This window comes from Gobio gobio (genome assembly GCF_949357685.1).
Source record: "Gobio gobio genome assembly, chromosome: 11".
Lineage (NCBI taxonomy): Eukaryota > Metazoa > Chordata > Actinopteri > Cypriniformes > Gobionidae > Gobio > Gobio gobio.
Window position 1 is genome coordinate 3,786,758 of NC_137104.1, and position 19,506 is coordinate 3,806,263.

General features: G+C 39.6%; 2 protein-coding genes across 2 annotated transcripts in view; both read right to left on the reverse strand.

Annotated features, from left to right (window-relative positions):
- vps28 (VPS28 subunit of ESCRT-I) overlaps positions 1–19,506 on the reverse strand; it is a 968,134-nt gene that overhangs the window by 538,852 nt on the left and 409,776 nt on the right. The window lies entirely within an intron of this gene.
- The window catches only part of med30 (mediator complex subunit 30), a 297,825-nt gene that overhangs the window by 29,822 nt on the left and 248,497 nt on the right, over positions 1–19,506 (reverse strand). The gene's annotated exons all lie outside the window — the stretch shown is intronic.

Here is a 19,506-nt window from a genome sequence, read left to right on the forward strand (position 1 = left end):
TGTTTATTGTTACTTGGTTTAACAGAGGCTGTATCAACCCTTCATGACCGCTCCCTGCCCACTCCATCTGCAGCGATAAACACAGATACACACATCTGCTGAATGAACATAAACCCATCTAGTTGCAAATGATCTCCTTTACCTCTCTCAAATGTCTCATTATTTTCGTTCCACTAGAGCACTTGATAAACAAGAACCTAAACTCAATTAAACACACAATGCCGAGGTTGAGAAGTTCATCAGATCTTCAAAGCGGGGTTTGGGTTTTGAGCCGAACTGGGACGAGTGGGATTGATGGGGAAGGAAACGCTGGAGGAGGGAGGAGATCTCATAGATCAGAGGTGAAGGACGAGAGGAGCGATGAAAGAAAGATGGCACCCACTTGGGGAATGATGGATACAGGGGAATGTATTAGAGAAACCACAGCATGTCGAATGGTAATGCGAGCCGAAGCGTCGTCTTGTTGTCAGTTTGTAATCCTTGAATAACGCCGTCCCGAATCTCAGACTTCAATAAGGCATGCTCCTTAGAGAGTGTACAAATTAATTCATGCATCATTTCTCCAATGCCACGCAATGACGTCTCACTATAAATGTCAGGGTTATATTTCTGGATCATAAAAAGGTTTTTTTTGCATAATATAACCTAATTACCGCTACTGTAATTGTTTACACAAGCAATGTTTCTGGCAGATATATATACACATATACATATAGTAATAAATTAAGTACATTTGTGAAGCACAATATGATTTTTTCTTAACTATATTAATGAGAATGGGATCCTTTCACTTAGATCGATATATTTTAAAAAATGTATATTTCCCAAAAAATTTAAAAAATCTGGAGAAAATAAATAAATAAATAAATTATATATATATATATATATATATATATATATATATATATATATATATATATATATATATATATATATATATATATATATATATATATATATATATATATATATAATAATAATTATATATATATATATATATATATATATATAATTATATATATATATATATATATATATAAGTAATGAGAAAGAGATTATTTATTTATTAATTTATTCAATTGCTTAAAAAAATCTATTTTCACACTCACTTTTAAAAAAATATTAAGAAAAACTGAATATTATTGTCAAAACTATAAATATTATTGAACAAACTTGATACATAAATATCTAAATCGTTCATTTATTTTAGGTCTATTATTTATTTATCTATCATTATATATATATATATTTTTTTTTTATTTTTTTTATATATATATATATATATTTTTTTTTTTTTTTTTTTTTTTTTTTTATATATATATATTTAAAAGCTAAATAATCTCACATCCAGTATATGGATATTTATATATAAGTAATTAATTAATGTAAATGTTTAAAAAAAAAATGTAAACTACATTTTTAATTAAGAAAAATATAAAGAGAAAACATGAAAAAAAATGTTTGTGAGATCATTTCACTTTATAGTTTTAAAAAAATCAATTTTCCATAAATATTAAAGAACAAAAAAAATGATATATTTGTATGCATATATACATAATAGGCTACATATATACACACACTATATAGGATGCATTTTTATTACCGTTGGAATTTGAGGGGGATTGTCCTTAATTGTCATGATAATATGCTTCATTTTCTATATGCAAAAACACACAATGGTGCTAAAGACACGGTTAGCACGAGAGAAAGCGTTCTTTAAAGAAGGGATTGTGTGATTCTCACAGACTTTAATCTTCCCAGGGATGAGCAACACAAATCTTTCAGGGAGAGCGGAGCCATTTTAAAGCCTAAAGTGAGAGAGATGTAATTTTAGCCTCGGCGCTCTTATGGGAAAAGAGGGAAAACTCTGGATCTGTCTGAGGAGGGCTCGTTCTGAAACTGAATCTCATTCCCTCATGGGCCAAGAAAAGCACATATACAAGAAGAATCAGAGCAGCGTCAGCTCTTATTGAGCAGTGATTTATGGAGGAAATCTGTATAATCTCATATCGTCAAGACCTTTTAGTAACTGAGAAGGAACTGCAGATTTCTAAAGAGGTTAAACACGGGCTGGTTCTCTCACAGAGATGCTCATCCATAGGGAATCATCCTCCTTTCCTTGAGCAGAAAAGTTTAACTTCCTGTTAATTCAACCTAAACTGTTGGTTGCACTTTATTCAAATAAAATGTGAATGCATTTTCCATTAATTGTTGTTTACTTGTTTGTTTATATCCATAATTAATTGATATACCGGATTCCCTTACAAGAAACAACAGGAATCTAGGAAACTTCACCTGCACTGACCAGTATCCAGATATTTATTTCAGTCACACAATTTTTGGCTAAAAAGTTACTGAATCGATTTCAAGTCACTGAATCGTTTCGGATCGTATCTTTCTAAATTAACCAATATCGTCCTTGAATCGTAATATCGTATCAACAACCTCAAATTGTGAAACGAATCGAATCGTTGTTAAAACGATTGTTAATAATGTGTTGATGACAAGACGTTTATTTCAATATTCAATGACTAGGATCAAGGCACCAAAACTTGATTAGGAAAAGTATAAAATAAAAAATAAAATAAATTTAATAAATTTAATTTAAATAAAACAAAACAAAAAAACTTTTTTAAAATTGTAATAAAATAAATACATAATTAATTTAATTTAATTTTAATAAAATAAATAAATAAAATAAAAAAAAATTAATTTAATTTTAATAAAATGAAACAATTAAATTAAATTAAATGTATTTAATTTAAATAAAACAAAAAATAAAATGTAATTTAAATAAATACATTTAATTATAATAAAATCAAATTAAAATTAAAAATAAAATAAGGATGATTTTCATTACTGTATTAAAGTATTGAGAACGAGATTATTTCGTTTTTATTAATTATTTATTCAATTGTTTAAAAAATGTATACTTTCATACATTTAAAAAAACCTTAAGAAAAACATTGAAAAAAATATATACATAAATATCTACAATATTATGGAAAATGTTCAAGGAAAACTAATCTCTGAACTAATGCTGTAATCTGGGAGTCAGTTGTAGCCTAGAGCCTCCTTTAGCCTACTATTGAAGGTACAAATTAACTGATTTGTATACAAACACTTAAATTATACTCAATTATTTTTTTTTATAATAATAAAGTTATTATATTAACCTTTACAATTACATAATCATATTTCTACTCCAATTAGTTTTTTTAAATATAAACATTTAAATGGTGGCTGTCATAAAAACTTGCCAGATTAATTGAAACATGCAGTAAATATTGAAGAACATTAAAAATGATGATGAATATGTAATATGGTGCATATATTTATCAAAATGCTGCTCTCTAGAGTTAATTTTTCTATCTGACTAATGAGTTTATGGACTGGATACGGTTCTTCTGAGGTAAATGTGACGTCACATGACATTGAAGCTGTTTTATTGGCACTACGGTTGAAACACTGATTGAGTGATTCCATGACATGATATGGATTCTGTAAGTTGTCCTGTATCTTTAACACACGTTCAGAAGCTCATTCATGTTTATTTTGTGCTGTAACTGGTATTAAAGCAGAGGAGAAGATCAGTTCATGTGCCGCTTCTCTTGAGCTGAGTTGAACCAAAACGATATTTATGTTTTTAGATTTCATAATAAAATGGACGTAATTTCAAATCAGAGACTTTGTTTCATTTCAAAAGTAAAAAAAAAGCACAAAGATTATTGTGATTTATTGGATGGGAGACGCTAATGCTCCGTTCATTCATCCGAAAACAGGACGACTACTCCATTCTGGGGAGTTAAGAATCGATAGTTTCGTAAAAATGAGAATCAATTAAAATCGAGATATTGATACAATATTTTTTACCCAGTCCTAATATGTGTGTGTTTGTGTGTGTGTGTGTATGTATATATATATATTTTTATAAATAACATTTATAAAATAGAATAAATAAAATAAACATTCAGCTAGTTTTCATATGAATTATTTCTTATTTTCTTGAAGTACAAAAATAATTAAAACTTAACCTGAAATAAAAGTGCCGTTCAAAAGTTTGGGGAGAGTATGTTTTATTTCTTACAGAGATTAATAATCTTATTCAACAAGGATGCATTGAAATGATCAAAAGTGACAGTAAAGACATTTATAATGTTACAAAAATTCAAATAAAGCTTTTGAACTTTCTAATCATCAGGAAAACATTTAAAAAATGTTTCCAACATTGATAATATTAGAAAGAATGATTAGTGAAGGGTCATGTGACACTGAAGACTGAAGTAATGATGATCAATTCAGCTTTGATCACAGGAATAAATCACACTTTACTATATATTCACATAGAGAACAGCTGATTTATATTATAATAATATTTAACTGTTTTACTCCATTTTTTATGTTTAATTGACTCATTAAAAAAAAGTCACAAATCTTACCGACCCCAAACTTTTGAACGGTAGTGCACAAATGTATGTTTATATATATATATATATATATATTTTTTTTTTTTTTTTTTTTTTTTTTTTTCATAATCTTATTAAATATAGGCATTGCTTTCATTTTATATTTTTAAATTTTTACAATAAACTAAATTAATTAGACACTATAGGGCTGTTACCAATCAAATTAAATCATTTACACTGAAAAATTACAACTGCATTAAATAATGTTATGAGATTATTTTAAATATTTTTGAATGTACAAATAAGAAAATTTGGAAAGATGAATCTAAAACGGCTGATTCGTTCAGGAATGAGGCGGTCGTTTATGAATAGGTCATTGAATCTTTGATTCAACCGATTCATTCAAACGCTGAATCACTCAGTAACACACACTGTTGCTGTGAGATGCGTTATGGTTCTGCTGGAATCTTTGTCAATATTGCATCTAAAATGTAAGTGACTTAATGTTAATTAATTGTTTATGGAACTGTCGTATGAAATCACAACCCGTTCTCACTCCCAAGGCGTCAAAATCCGAAGCATGGTCAAGTGCCGTCCGCGTCACAATAAAGACGCCAAAGTCACCCCTAGTCAGATTAAGACGCATTTTATTCTTTGCATTTGTAAAAGCATACATGATTTTATTAATATTTTATTCATATTTAAAGGTTACTTTTATATTTTGGAGCAGCTAACCCAATTCCTACCCTAAACCTACCCACTCCTAAACAATATAAAACCCATAACAGGCAAATACAAGTACAGTCACATCTATTTATTGCAAAAACTGACCAAAAACAGTATAAAAGTATTAACTCATGTTGCATTCCAAGTCTTCTGAAGTCCCACGATGTCTTCATGTAAAGAACAGAGTTGATCTTAATGTTTTAATCGCTGAGATGATGATCCCAACGCTCCGTTAAAGCAGTAAACGCACTCATTCATATCTCATTCTAATAATACACACGCCTCTTTAGCAGGACGCATTCGGTCACAAGACACACGAGAACCAATGACATTTTACAATCAAAGCTGACGTAATGACGCAATTGGTCACGAGACATACGAGAGCCAATGCAATTTCACGATGAAAACTGATGTAACGGGCAGCAATATTTGAAATGTAATGTGTTTTTGATCTTCTGCGGATGGAGACGCTGATCGCTTTTGGGAATTTCCTTCACACAAATCAATCGCTTGGCCTCGGAATATTTGTATTTTTTTAATAAATTGTGCATGCAGTCGACTCTGCCTGTTATATCTGCGTTTTATACCACACAAATGGGTAGGTTTAGGGATGGAATGGGGTTGGGTTACATGTTAAAACGTGTCTAGATAGCGTAAATAAAAATGATACTGGCTGATTAAAGCAGCACTAGGTAACTTTTCAACCTTTATAATATATTTTCAAGACTCTTGTGATGATACATCGACTTACAATAGGTTGAATGACACGTCTGCCATAGCCTGACGGGGTCTGTATCGTTTTTAATCATACTTTTAAACTTCGGGTTTCGGGTAGTAACCCGAGAACAAAAAGAACTACAAAATTCGACTGCTTTACGGCATATACGTCACTTCCACCACCACTTCCTTAAATTCGGACGTGCGAGCCAAACTATCATTTGTTTGCCTAATGTTATAGTCATGGCCGAAGCAGCACAGAAAAATAAGAAAGCAAAGGTTTTGTCAGAGGAAAGCAAAAAGAGGAAACGAGAAAGTGATGGGATTAAAGGCAGGACGAGGATCAACATTGGCCAGCGTTTGCTTGTTGGCGTGAGCTGAAGGAGGAGCGGCTACATTCTTGCAAGTAAATACATAAGACGTACAAAATCATATTTTAGGATACCTAACATGTCTGTGATATTGGTTTATTTGTCTTGCCTCAAGCTATAATGCAAATTGATTTTTCAAATTTGCAGATTCATCTATGGTAGCTTGATATTATAACCAGGGCTTAAAAACTGAAAAAAATATCAATCGGTTCACTCCGAGCAGAATTGATATTATAGCGTTTCCGTTTTTGCGTTCCTCATTAAAGTCGGCATGAAACGGAAGTTGAGATCGTCTTTTTCTCCTTATTGTGACGTATATCCGAGTGAAACTGCTTCTGAAATTAGAAAAAATGTAGGGCGAGGCTTGATTTCGTCCTTCGGGAATTGATTGGATCGTTCTTGGAAGTGGGGCGTTGCTAACAAAATGGAGGCAGATTTGAAGTTTGCATTCAGTTGTGGAGAAAAAAATCGATCTATCTTTTAATTAAATGTATTTTCTCTCTAAATCTTTTCTACATAATGTTACTGAGCATATTTCCTCACTTTTCGCTGGTTTATGCTACAGATTTTACTTATTTTAAGCCTTTTATGGCTTTATTTCTGTAAAGCTTTTTTCTCAGCTCTTCCTTATAAGGGGGCGCGCCGTAAGCGCGTTCACACACGCTGCATTCCTCAGTGCGCGTCGTCACGATAAGCTGTTCGTCAAAAAGCTTTTATTTCTCATATATTTCTCTCTTTTTGCATCAAGTCCTTCTCGAAGAAGGTATTGTGTATACCGAGAAAAATGCACCTAACCACGATCAGTGACATGTTTCTGAGAGGAGGTGCAGAAACGAGACGGGGCGATTACCCCGCCCTCGCGCCATAGCACATGACCGGGAGAGAAGAGAGGTCGTTTCGATGGGGGAGGGAAAGTTAACATATTTGATTAAAGATTATAAGGGTAAATGAATTTTTTAAAAATAATGAAGTGCACAGATAAATCAGTTATAGTAAACACTACAATATTAATATAAAACTAGAATGTACATTTCCTGAAGAAAATGTGAGTGGTGCTTGCAGTGGCAAAAAAATCCTCTCGGATGCTACTGGGATGCAAAAAAACTAAGAAACATGTCTGTAGGATGTTCTGGGGCTGAGATATGGCTTATTAATGTGTTTGTAAGGTTGCTAGGGTGCTCTAAATGGTTGCTACGGTGTGGCTATACAGTTAATGGGGTGATATTTAACGACTATTGGCCAGTCTGAGTCAAAAGAGCCCAACTCTGTATTTCTACAATGCTCTGGTGCTGAGATATGGCTTATTAATGTATTTGTACAGTTGCTAGGGTGCTGTAACTGGTTGCTAGGGCGGGGCTATGAAGTTTGAATGTCACTAGTTAATAGCTGCTTGATAGGCCGATTCAAATGAGACCAGCCCCAAGTCTCTGTGATGTTCTGATGCGGAGATATGATCACATAAACGTCTTCTCCATGTTAAGTCAATGGGGACTTGATTGGGACGATTTTTTTCCCGCCGAAAACTAACATCATACACCCGATCGCTTAGAAGAGATATAGCACACCTCTCCTCAATAAGTCGCACGATTTGACACCTCATTCATGGGTCTACGACAAACGGTGCCGGAGGAGTAGCACGCCAAAGTTTCGTCAAGGTGAATAGTAATCACAACACTAGAATGTACATTTCCTGAAGAAAATGTGAGTGGTGCTTGCCGTGGCAAAAAAATCCTCTCGGATGCTATGTTGTGTGTACTGGATTCTCACCTGAAACAAAAGAGGCCACCCCCAAGTCTGTACGATGTTGCTGAGCTATGTCATGTCCTATTCATGTGTTTGTACGGTTGCTAGGGTACTCTATATGGTTGCTATGGAGTGGCTATACAATTTATGGGGTGACATTTAAAGACTATTTGCCAGTCTGAGTCAAAAGACCCAACCCCCATGCCTCTACGATGTTCTGATGCAGAGATACAGGTCCTTGTAAACGGTTGCTAGGGTACTCTGTTTGGTTGCTATGGAGGGGCTTGGCAGCATCCAATGATGATACTGCTTGTCTGTATGAATGATATAAACCAACCCCCATGTCTCTAGGATGTTCTGAGGCAGAGATATAGGTCTTGGTATACGGTTGCTAGGGTACTCTTTTTGGTTGCTAGGGGGGCTTGGCAGCATCCAATGATGATACTGCTTGTCTGTATGAATGATATAAACCAACCCCCATGTCTCTACGATGTTCCGAAGCAGAGATATAGGTCTTGGTATACGGTTGCTAGGGTACTCTGTTTGGTTGCTAGGGGGGCTTGGCAGCATCCAAAGATGATACTGCTTGTCTGTATGAATGATATAAACCAACCCCCATGTCTCTACGATGTTCTGATGCAGAGATATAGGTCTTGGTAAACGGTTGCTAGGGTACTCTGTTTGGTTGCTATGGAGTGGCTTGGCAGCATCCAATGATGATACTGCTTGTCTGTATGAATGATATAAACCAACCCCCATGTCTCTATGATGTTCTGAAGCAGAGATATAGGTCTTGGTATATGGTTGCTAGGGTACTCTGTTTGGTTGCTAAGGGGACTTGGCAGCATCCAATGATGATACTGCTTGTCTGTATGAATGATATAAACCAACCCCCAAGCCTCTATGATGTTCTGAAGCAGAGATATAGGTCTTGGTATACGGTTGCTAGGGTACTCTGTTTGGTTGCTAGGGGGGCTTGGCAGCATCCAATGATGATACTGCTTGTCTGTATGAATGATATAAACCAACCCCCATGTCTCTACGATGTTCCGAAGCAGAGATATAGGTCTTGGTATACGGTTGCTAGGGTACTCTGTTTGGTTGGTAGGGGGGCTTGGCAGCATCCAATGATGATACTGCTTGTCTGTATGAATGATATAAACCAACCCCCATGTCTCTATGATGTTCTGAGGCAGAGATATAGGTCTTGGTAAACGGTTGCTAGGGTACTCTTTTTGGTTGCTATGGAGTGGCTTGGCAGCATCCAATGATGATACTGCTTGTCTGTATGAATGATATAAACCAACCCCCATGTCTCTACGATGTTCCGAAGCAGAGATATAGGTCTTGGTATACGGTTGCTAGGGTACTCTGTTTGGTTGCTAGGGGGGCTTGGCAGCATCCAATGATGATACTGCTTGTCTGTATGAATGATATAAACCAACCCCCATGTCTCTATGATGTTCTGAAGCAGAGATATAGGTCTTGGTAAACGGTTGCTAGGGTACTCTGTTTGGTTGCTAGGGGGGCTTGGCAGCATCCAATGATGATACTGCTTGTCTGTATGAATGATATAAACCAAGCCCCATGTCTCTACGATGTTCCGAAGCAGAGATATAGGTGTTGCTAAACGGTTGCTAGGCTGCTTGATAATGGTTGCTAGGGCGTGGCTAGGAAGTGTTGACGGTGATTTGTGATTGGCTGTTGATGCCCCGAGTCAAATAAACCCACCCTCGTGTTTCTCTGACACTTCTATCCAAAGATATCCCTTTGATCTCTTTCAATGGAAGTCTATGGGATCAGTTGCTAGGGAGCTCTAAATGGTTGCTAGGGCATGGCTTCATAGGTTGACAATCATCCTGAGATAGTGATTGGCTGTCTGAGTAAATTGAGCCCACCCCCTTGTCTCTGAGACACTGTGAGCCAGAGCTATGGTCAATACAAAATCCCTATGCAATTTCCCATAGTAAGAGAAACGCATGAGTTTTATGGGACGTCCCTCCCCATTATAAGTCAATGGGGAAATTTGAGGAAATTTGGGGAGCTCTAGCGCCCCAGGGGTACAAGTTATACCCCATTGCGATGTGTCATCTTACAGGGCCTGCCAGCCTCTTCAAATGTGGTGACACACGAGTTTCTACGAAATCCTCTCTCAGAGTTATGACTCGTTAAAAATTTTCGCAATGTTAAGTCTATGGGATTTTTTTCGCTACTTTTTCGCCCCTGGGGCGAACACCGCACCCCCGACCCCTTAGAAAAGATATAGCACACCATTCCCGAATAAGCCGCACGTTTTGACACCTCATTCATGGGTCTGTGACAAAAACTGTGGGAGGAGTAGCGGGACAAAATGTTGTCCGGAAAAAGAATAATAATAACTAGAATGTACATTTCCTGAAGAAAATGTGAGTGGTGCTTGCCGTGGCAAAACTCGCCACCCGGATAATGCAAAAAAGACAAGCAACATGTCTGTAGGATGTTCTGGGGCAAAGATATGGCTTATTCATGTGTTTGTACGGTTACTAGGGTACTGTAAATGGTTACTAGGGTGTGGCTATACAGTTTATGGTTTGATATTCAAAGAATATTGGCCAGTCTGAGTCAAAAGAGACCACCCTCATGTGTGTACGATGTTCTGGGGCTGAGATATGGCTTGTTAATGTTGATATATGGTTGCTAGGGTGCTGTAGCTGGTTGCTAGGGCGTGGCTATGAAGTTTGAATGTCACTAGTTATTAGCTGCTTGATAGGCCGATTGAAATGAGACCAGCCCCAAGTCTCTGTGATGTTCTGATGCGGAGATATGATCACATAAACCTCTTCTCCATGTTAAGTCAATGGGGACTTGATCGGGACGATTTTTTTCCCGCCGAAAACTAACATCATACACCCGATCGCTTAGAAGAGATATAGCACACCTCTCCTCAATAAGCCGAACGATTTGACACCTCATTCATGGGTCTACACCAAACGGTGCCGGAGGAGTAGCGTGCCAAAGTTTTGAAAAGGTGAATAGTAATCACAACACTAGAATGTACATTTCCTGAAGAAAATGTGAGTGGTGCTTGCCGTGGCAAAAAAATCCTCTCGGATGCTATGTTGTGTGTACTGGATTCTCACCCGAAACAAAAGAGGCCACCCCCAAGTCTGTACGATGTTGTGGAGCTGAGATATGTCCTATTCATGTGTTTGTACGGTTGCTAGGGTACTCTATATGGTTGCTATGGAGTGGCTATACAATTTATGGGGTGACATTTAAAGACTATTTGCCAGTCTGAGTCAAAAGACCCAACCCCCATGCCTCTACGATGTTCTGATGCAGAGATATAGGTCCTTGTAAACGGTTGCTAGGGTACTCTGTTTGGTTGCTATGGAGGGGCTTGGCAGCATCCAATGATGATACTGCTTGTCTGTATGAATGATATAAACCAACCCCCATGCCTCTATGATGTTCTGAAGCAGAGATATAGGTCTTGGTATACGGTTGCTAGGGTACTCTGTTTGGTTGCTAGGGGGGCTTGGCAGCATCCAATGATGATACTGCTTGTCTGTATGAATGATATAAACCAACCCCCATGTCTCTACGATGTTCCGAAGCAGAGATATAGGTCTTGGTATACGGTTGCTAGGGTACTCTGTTTGGTTGCTAGGGGGGCTTGGCAGCATCCAATGGTTATACTGCTTGTCTGTATGAATGATATAAACCAACCCCCATGTCTCTATGATGTTCTGAGGCAGAGATATAGGTCTTGGTATATGGTTGCTAGGGTACTCTGTTTGGTTGCTAAGGGGGCTTGGCAGCATCCAATGATGATACTGCTTGTCTGTATGAATGATATAAACCAACCCCCATGTCTCTATGATGTTCTGAAGCAGAGATATAGGTCTTGGTATATGGTTGCTAGGGTACTCTGTTTGGTTGCTAAGGGGGCTTGGCAGCATCCAATGATGATACTGCTTGTCTGTATGAATGATATAAACCAACCCCCATGTCTCTACGATGTTCTGAAGCAGAGATATAGGTCTTGGTATACGGTTGCTAGGGTACTCTGTTTGGTTGCTAGGGGGGCTTGGCAGCATCCAATGATGATACTGCTTGTCTGTATGAATGATATAAACCAACCCCCATGCCTCTATGATGTTCTGAAGCAGAGATATAGGTCTTGGTATACGGTTGCTAGGGTACTCTGTTTGGTTGCTAGGGGGGCTTGGCAGCATCCAATGATGATACTGCTTGTCTGTATGAATGATATAAACCAACCCCCATGCCTCTATGATGTTCTGAGGCAGAGATATAGGTCTTGGTAAACGGTTGCTAGGGTACTCTGTTTGGTTGCTAGGGGGGCTTGGCAGCATCCAATGATGATACTGCTTGTCTGTATGAATGATATAAACCAACCCCCATGTCTCTACGATGTTCCGAAGCAGAGATATAGGTCTTGGTATACGGTTGCTAGGGTACTCTGTTTGGTTGCTAGGGGGGCTTGGCAGCATCCAATGATGATACTGCTTGTCTGTATGAATGATATAAACCAACCCCCATGCCTCTATGATGTTCTGAGGCAGAGATATAGGTCTTGGTAAACGGTTGCTAGGGTACTCTTTTTGGTTGCTATGGAGGGGCTTGGCATTATCCAATGATGATACTGCTTGTCTGTATGAATGATATAAACCAACCCCCATGTCTCTATGATTTTCTGAGGCAGAGATATAGGTCTTGGTAAACGGTTGCTAGGGTACTCTTTTTGGTTGCTATGGAGTGGCTTGGCAGCATCCAATGACAATATTTCAAAGGCTGCTTGTCAGTATGAATGATATAAACCAACCCCCATGCTTCTATGATGTTCTGAGGCAGAGATATAGGTCTTGGTTAACGGTTGCTAGGCTGCTTGATAATGGTTGCTAGGGCGTGGCTAGGAAGTGTTGACGGTGATTGATGATTGGCTGTTGATGCCCCGAGTCAAACAAACCCACCCTCGTGTTTCTATGACACTTCTATCCAAAGATATCCCTTTGATCTCTTTCAATGGAAGTCTATGGCATCAGTTGCTAGGGAGCTCTAAACGGTTGCTAGGGCGTGGCTTCAAAGGTTGACAATCATCCTGAGATAGTGATTGGCTGTCTGAGTAAATTGAGCCCACCCCCTTGTCTCTGAGACACTGTGAGCCAGAGCTATGGTCAATACAAAATCCCTATGCAATTTCCCATTGTAAGAGAAACACATGAGTTTTATGGGACGTCCCTCCCCATTATAAGTCAATGGGGAAATTTGAGGAAATTTGGGGAGCTCTAGCGCCCCAGGGGTACAACTTATACCCCATTGCGATGTGTCATCTTACAGGGCCTGTCAGCCTCTTCAAATGTGGTGACACACGAGTTTCTACGAAATCCTCGCTCAGAGTTATGACTCGTTAAAAATTTTCGCAATGTTAAGTCTATGGGATTTTTTTCGCTACTTTTTCGCCCCTGGGGCGAACACCGCACCCCCGACCCCTTAGAAAAGATATAGCACACCATTCCCGATTAAGCCGCACGTTTTGACACCTCATTCATGGGTCTGTGACAAACGGTGCGGGAGGAGTAGCGCGCCGAAATGTTGTGTGAAATAATAAGAATAATAAGAACCGTTCCTGGGTTACATAGTATATATACGCCTTGCTAAACAAGCTCCACGAATATTAATAAGTATGGAGAATAACAATATTGATGCCTTGCTTCGCAAGGCCCACTAATAAGTATGTTTGAGAGTGATGGTGATGCCTTGCTGCGCAAGGCATCACTAAAACCGTTCTGGGGCAAGATAGTAATAGTGATGCCTTGCTACGCAAGCACCACTAACTAGAATGTACATTTCCTGAAGAAAATGTGAGTGGTGCTTGCAGTGGCAAAAAAATCCTCTCGGATGCTATGTTGTGTGTACTGGATTCTCACCCGAAACAAAAGAGGCCACCCCCAAGTCTGTACGATGTTGTGGAGCTGAGATATGTCCTATTCATGTGTTTGTACGGTTGCTAGGGTACTCTATATGGTTGCTATGGAGTGGCTATACAATTTATGGGGTGACATTTAAAGACTATTTGCCAGTCTGAGTCAAAAGACCCAACCCCCATGCCTCTACGATGTTCTGAAGCAGAGATATAGGTCCTTGTAAACGGTTGCTAGGGTACTCTGTTTGGTTGCTATGGAGGGGCTTGGCAGCATCCAATGATGATACTGCTTGTCTGTATGAATGATATAAACCAACCCCCATGTCTCTAGGATGTTCTGAGGCAGAGATATATGTCTTGGTAAACGGTTGCTAGGGTACTCGGTTTGGTTGCTATGGAGGGGTTTGGCAGCATCCAATGATGATACTGTTTGTCTGTATGAATGATATAAACCAACCCCCATGCCTCTATGATGTTCTGAAGCAGAGATATAGGTCTTGGTATACGGTTGCTAGGGTACTCTGTTTGGTTGCTAAGGGGCCTTGGCAGCATCCAATGATGATACTGCTTGTCTGTATGAATAATATAAACCAACCCCCATGCCTCTATGATGTTCTGAAGCAGAGATATAGGTCTTGGTATACGGTTGCTAGGGTACTCTGTTTGGTTGCTATGGAGTGGCATGGCAGCATCCAATGATGATACTGCTTGTCAGTATGAATGATATAAACCAACCCCCATGTCTGTATGATGTTCTGAGGCAGAGATATAGGTCTTGGTAAACGGTTGCTAAGGTACTCTGTTTGGTTGCTATGGAGTGGCTTGGCAGCATCCAATGACAATACTCCAAAGGCTGCTTGTCAGTATGAATGATATAAACCAACCCCCATGCCTCTATGATGTTCTGAGGCAGAGATATAGGTCGTGATTAACGGTTGCTAGGCTGCTTGATAATGGTTGCTAGGGCATGGCTAGGAAGAGTTGAAGGTGATTTGTGATTGGCTGTTGATGCCCCGAGTCAAACAAACCCACCTTCATGTTTCTATGACACTTCTATCCAAAGATATCCCTTTGATCTCTTTCAATGGAAGTCTATGGGATCAGTTGCTAGGGAGCTCTAAATGGTTGCTAGGGCGTGGCTTCATAGGTTCACAATGATCCTGAGATAGTGATTGGCTGTCTGAGTAAATTGAGCCCACCCCCTTGTCTCTGAGACACTGTGAGCCAGAGCTGTGGTCAATACAAAATCCCTATGCAATTTCCCATAGTAAGAGAAACACATGCGTTTAATGGGATGTCCCTCCCCATTATAAGTCAATGGGGAAATTTGGGGAGCTCTAGCGCCCCAGGGGTACAACTTATACCCCATTGCGATGTGTCATCTTAAAGGGCCTGTCAGCCTCTTCAAATGTGGTGACACACGAGTTTCTACGAAATCCTCGCTCTGAGTTATGACTCGTTAAAAATTTTCGCAATGTTAAGTCTATGGGATTTTTTTCGCTACTTTTTCGCCCCTGGGGCGAACACCGCACCCCCGACCCCTTAGAAAAGATATAGCACACCATTCCCGAATAAGCCGCACGTTTTGACACCTCATTCATGGGTCTGTGACAAAAACTGTGGGAGGAGTAGCGGGACAAAATGTTGTCCGGAATAAGAATAAGATAAAGATGAATAATAATAAACCGTTCTAAAAATATTTATGGCTTGCTACGCAAGCACCATTAATAATAAAAATATGGAGAATGACAATATTGATGCATTGCTTCACAAGCAACACTAATATGTATGTTTGAGAGTGATGGTGATGCCTTGCTTCGCAAGGCATCACTAAAACCGTTTTCGGGCTAGATAGTAATAGTGATGCCTTGCTACGCAAGCACCACTAACTAGAATGTACATTTCCTGAAGAAAATGTGAGTGGTGCTTGCCGTGGCAAAATTCGCCACCCGGATAATGCAAAAAAGCCAAGCAACATGTCTGTAGGATGTTCTGGGGCTGAGATATAGGTCTTGGTAAATGGTTGCTAGGGTACTCTGTTTGGTTGCTATGGAGTGTTTAGGCAACATTCAATGATGATACTGCTTGTCAGTATGAATGATATAAACCAACCCCCATGTCTTTACGATGTTCTGATGCAGAGATATAGGTCTTGGTAAACGGTTGCTAGGGTACTCTGTTTGGTTGCTAAGGGGGCTTGGCAGCATCCAATGATGATACTGCTTGTCTGTATGAATGATATAAACCAACCCCCATGCCTCTATGATGTTCTGAAGCAGAGATATAGGTCTTGGTATACGGTTGCTAGGGTACTCTGTTTGGTTGCTAGGGGGGCTTGGCAGCATCCAATGATGATACTGCTTGTCTGTATGAATGATATAAACCAACCCCCATGTCTCTACGATGTTCCGAAGCAGAGATATAGGTCTTGGTATACGGTTGCTAGGGTACTCTGTTTGGTTGCTATGGGGGCTTGGCAGCATCCAATGATGATACTGCTTGTCTGTATGAATGATATAAACCAACCCCCATGTCTCTATGATGTTCTGAGGCAGAGATATAGGTCTTGGTATATGGTTGCTAGGGTACTCTGTTTGGTTGCTAAGGGGGCTTGGCAGCATCCAATGATGATACTGCTTGTTTGTATGAATGATATAAACCAACCCCCATGTCTCTATGATGTTCTGAAGCAGAGATATAGGTCTTGGTATATGGTTGCTAGGGTACTCTGTTTGGTTGCTAAGGGGGCTTGGCAGCATCCAATGATGATACTGCTTGTCTGTATGAATGATATAAACCAACCCCCATGCCTCTATGATGTTCTGAAGCAGAGATATAGGTCTTGGTATACGGTTGCTAGGGTACTCTGTTTGGTTGCTAGGGGGGCTTGGCAGCATCTAATGATGATACTGCTTGTCTGTATGAATGATATAAACCAACCCCCATGTCTCTACGATGTTCCGAAGCAGAGATATAGGTCTTGGTATACGGTTGCTAGGGTACTCTGTTTGGTTGCTATGGAGTGGCTTGGCAGCATCCAATGATGATACTGCTTGTCAGTATGAATGATATAAACCAACCCCCATGTCTCTACGATGTTCCGAAGCAGAGATATAGGTCTTGGTATACGGTTGCTAGGGTACTCTGTTTGGTTGCTAGGGGGGCTTGGCAGCATCCAATGATGATACTGCTTGTCTGTATGAATGATATAAACCAACCCCCATGTCTCTATGATGTTCTGATGCAGAGATATAGGTCTTGGTAAACGGTTGCTAGGGTACTCTGTTTGGTTGCTATGGAGTGGCTTGGCAGCATCCAATGGATACAGCTTGTCAGTATGAATGATATAAACCAACCCCCATGTCTGTATGATGTTCTGAGGGAGAGATATAGGTCTTGGTAAACGGTTGCTAAGGTACTCTGTTTGGTTGCTATGGAGTGGCTTGGCAGCATCCAATGACAATACTCCAAAGGCTGCTTGTCAGTATGAATGATATAAACCAACCCCCATGCCTCTATGATGTTCTGAGGCAGAGATATAGGTCGTGATTAACGGTTGCTAGGCTGCTTGATAATGGTTGCTAGGGCGTGGCTAGGAAGAGTTGAAGGTGATTTGTGATTGGCTGTTGATGCCCCGAGTCAAACAAACCCACCTTCATGTTTCTCTGACACTTCTATCCAAAGATATCCCTTTGATCTCTTTCAATGGAAGTCTATGGGATCAGTTGCTAGGGAGCTCTAAATGGTTGCTAGGGCGTGGCTTCATAGGTTGACAATCATCCTGAGATAGTGATTGGCTGTCTGAGTAAATTGAGCCCACCCCCTTGTCTCTGAGACACTGTGAGCCAGAGCTATGGTCAATACAAAATCCCTATGCAATTTCCCATAGTAAGAGAAACGCATGAGTTTTATGGGACGTCCCTCCCCATTATAAGTCAATGGGGAAATTTGAGGAAATTTGGGGAGCTCTAGCGCCCCAGGGGTACAACTTATACCCCATTGCGATGTGTCATCTTACAGGGCCTGCCAGCCTCTTCAAATGTGGTGACACACGAGTTTCTACGAAATCCTCGCTCAGAGTTATGAGTCGTTAAAAATTTTCGCAATGTTAAGTCTATGGGATTTTTTTCGCTACTTTTTCGCCCCTGGGGCGAACACCGCACCCCCGACCCCTTAGAAAAGATATAGCACACCATTCCCGAATAAGCCGCACGTTTTGACACCTCATTCATGGGTCTGTGACAAAAACTGTGGGAGGAGTAGCGGGACAAAATGTTGTCCGGAATAAGAATAAGAATAATAATAATAAACCGATCTAAATATTTTTATGGCTTGCTACGCAAGCCCCACTAATAATAAAAATATGGAGAATAACAATATTGATGCATTGCTTCACAAGCAACACTAATATGTATGTTTGAGAGTGATGGTGATGCCTTGCTTCGCAAGGCATCACTAAAACCGTTTTCGGGCTAGATAGTAATAGTGATGCCTTGCTACGCAAGCACCACTAACTAGAATGTACATTTCCTGAAGAAAATGTGAGTGGTGCTTGCAGTGGCAAAAAAATCCTCTCGGATGCTACTGGGATGCAAAAAAACTAAGAAACATGTCTGTAGGATGTTCTGGGGCTGAGATATGGCTTATTAATGTGTTTGTAAGGTTGCTAGGGTGCTCTAAATGGTTGCTACGGTGTGGCTATACAGTTAATGGGGTGATATTTAACGACTATTGGCCAGTCTGAGTCAAAAGAGCCCAACTCTGTATTTCTACAATGCTCTGGTGCTGAGATATGGCTTATTAATGTATTTGTACAGTTGCTAGGGTGCTGTAACTGGTTGCTAGGGCGGGGCTATGAAGTTTGAATGTCACTAGTTAATAGCTGCTTGATAGGCCGATTCAAATGAGACCAGCCCCAAGTCTCTGTGATGTTCTGATGCGGAGATATGATCACATAAACGTCTTCTCCATGTTAAGTCAATGGGGACTTGATTGGGACGATTTTTTTCCCGCCGAAAACTAACATCATACACCCGATCGCTTAGAAGAGATATAGCACACCTCTCCTCAATAAGTCGCACGATTTGACACCTCATTCATGGGTCTACGACAAACGGTGCCGGAGGAGTAGCACGCCAAAGTTTCGTCAAGGTGAATAGTAATCACAACACTAGAATGTACATTTCCTGAAGAAAATGTGAGTGGTGCTTGCCGTGGCAAAAAAATCCTCTCGGATGCTATGTTGTGTGTACTGGATTCTCACCTGAAACAAAAGAGGCCACCCCCAAGTCTGTACGATGTTGCTGAGCTATGTCATGTCCTATTCATGTGTTTGTACGGTTGCTAGGGTACTCTATATGGTTGCTATGGAGTGGCTATACAATTTATGGGGTGACATTTAAAGACTATTTGCCAGTCTGAGTCAAAAGACCCAACCCCCATGCCTCTACGATGTTCTGATGCAGAGATACAGGTCCTTGTAAACGGTTGCTAGGGTACTCTGTTTGGTTGCTATGGAGGGGCTTGGCAGCATCCAATGATGATACTGCTTGTCTGTATGAATGATATAAACCAACCCCCATGTCTCTAGGATGTTCTGAGGCAGAGATATAGGTCT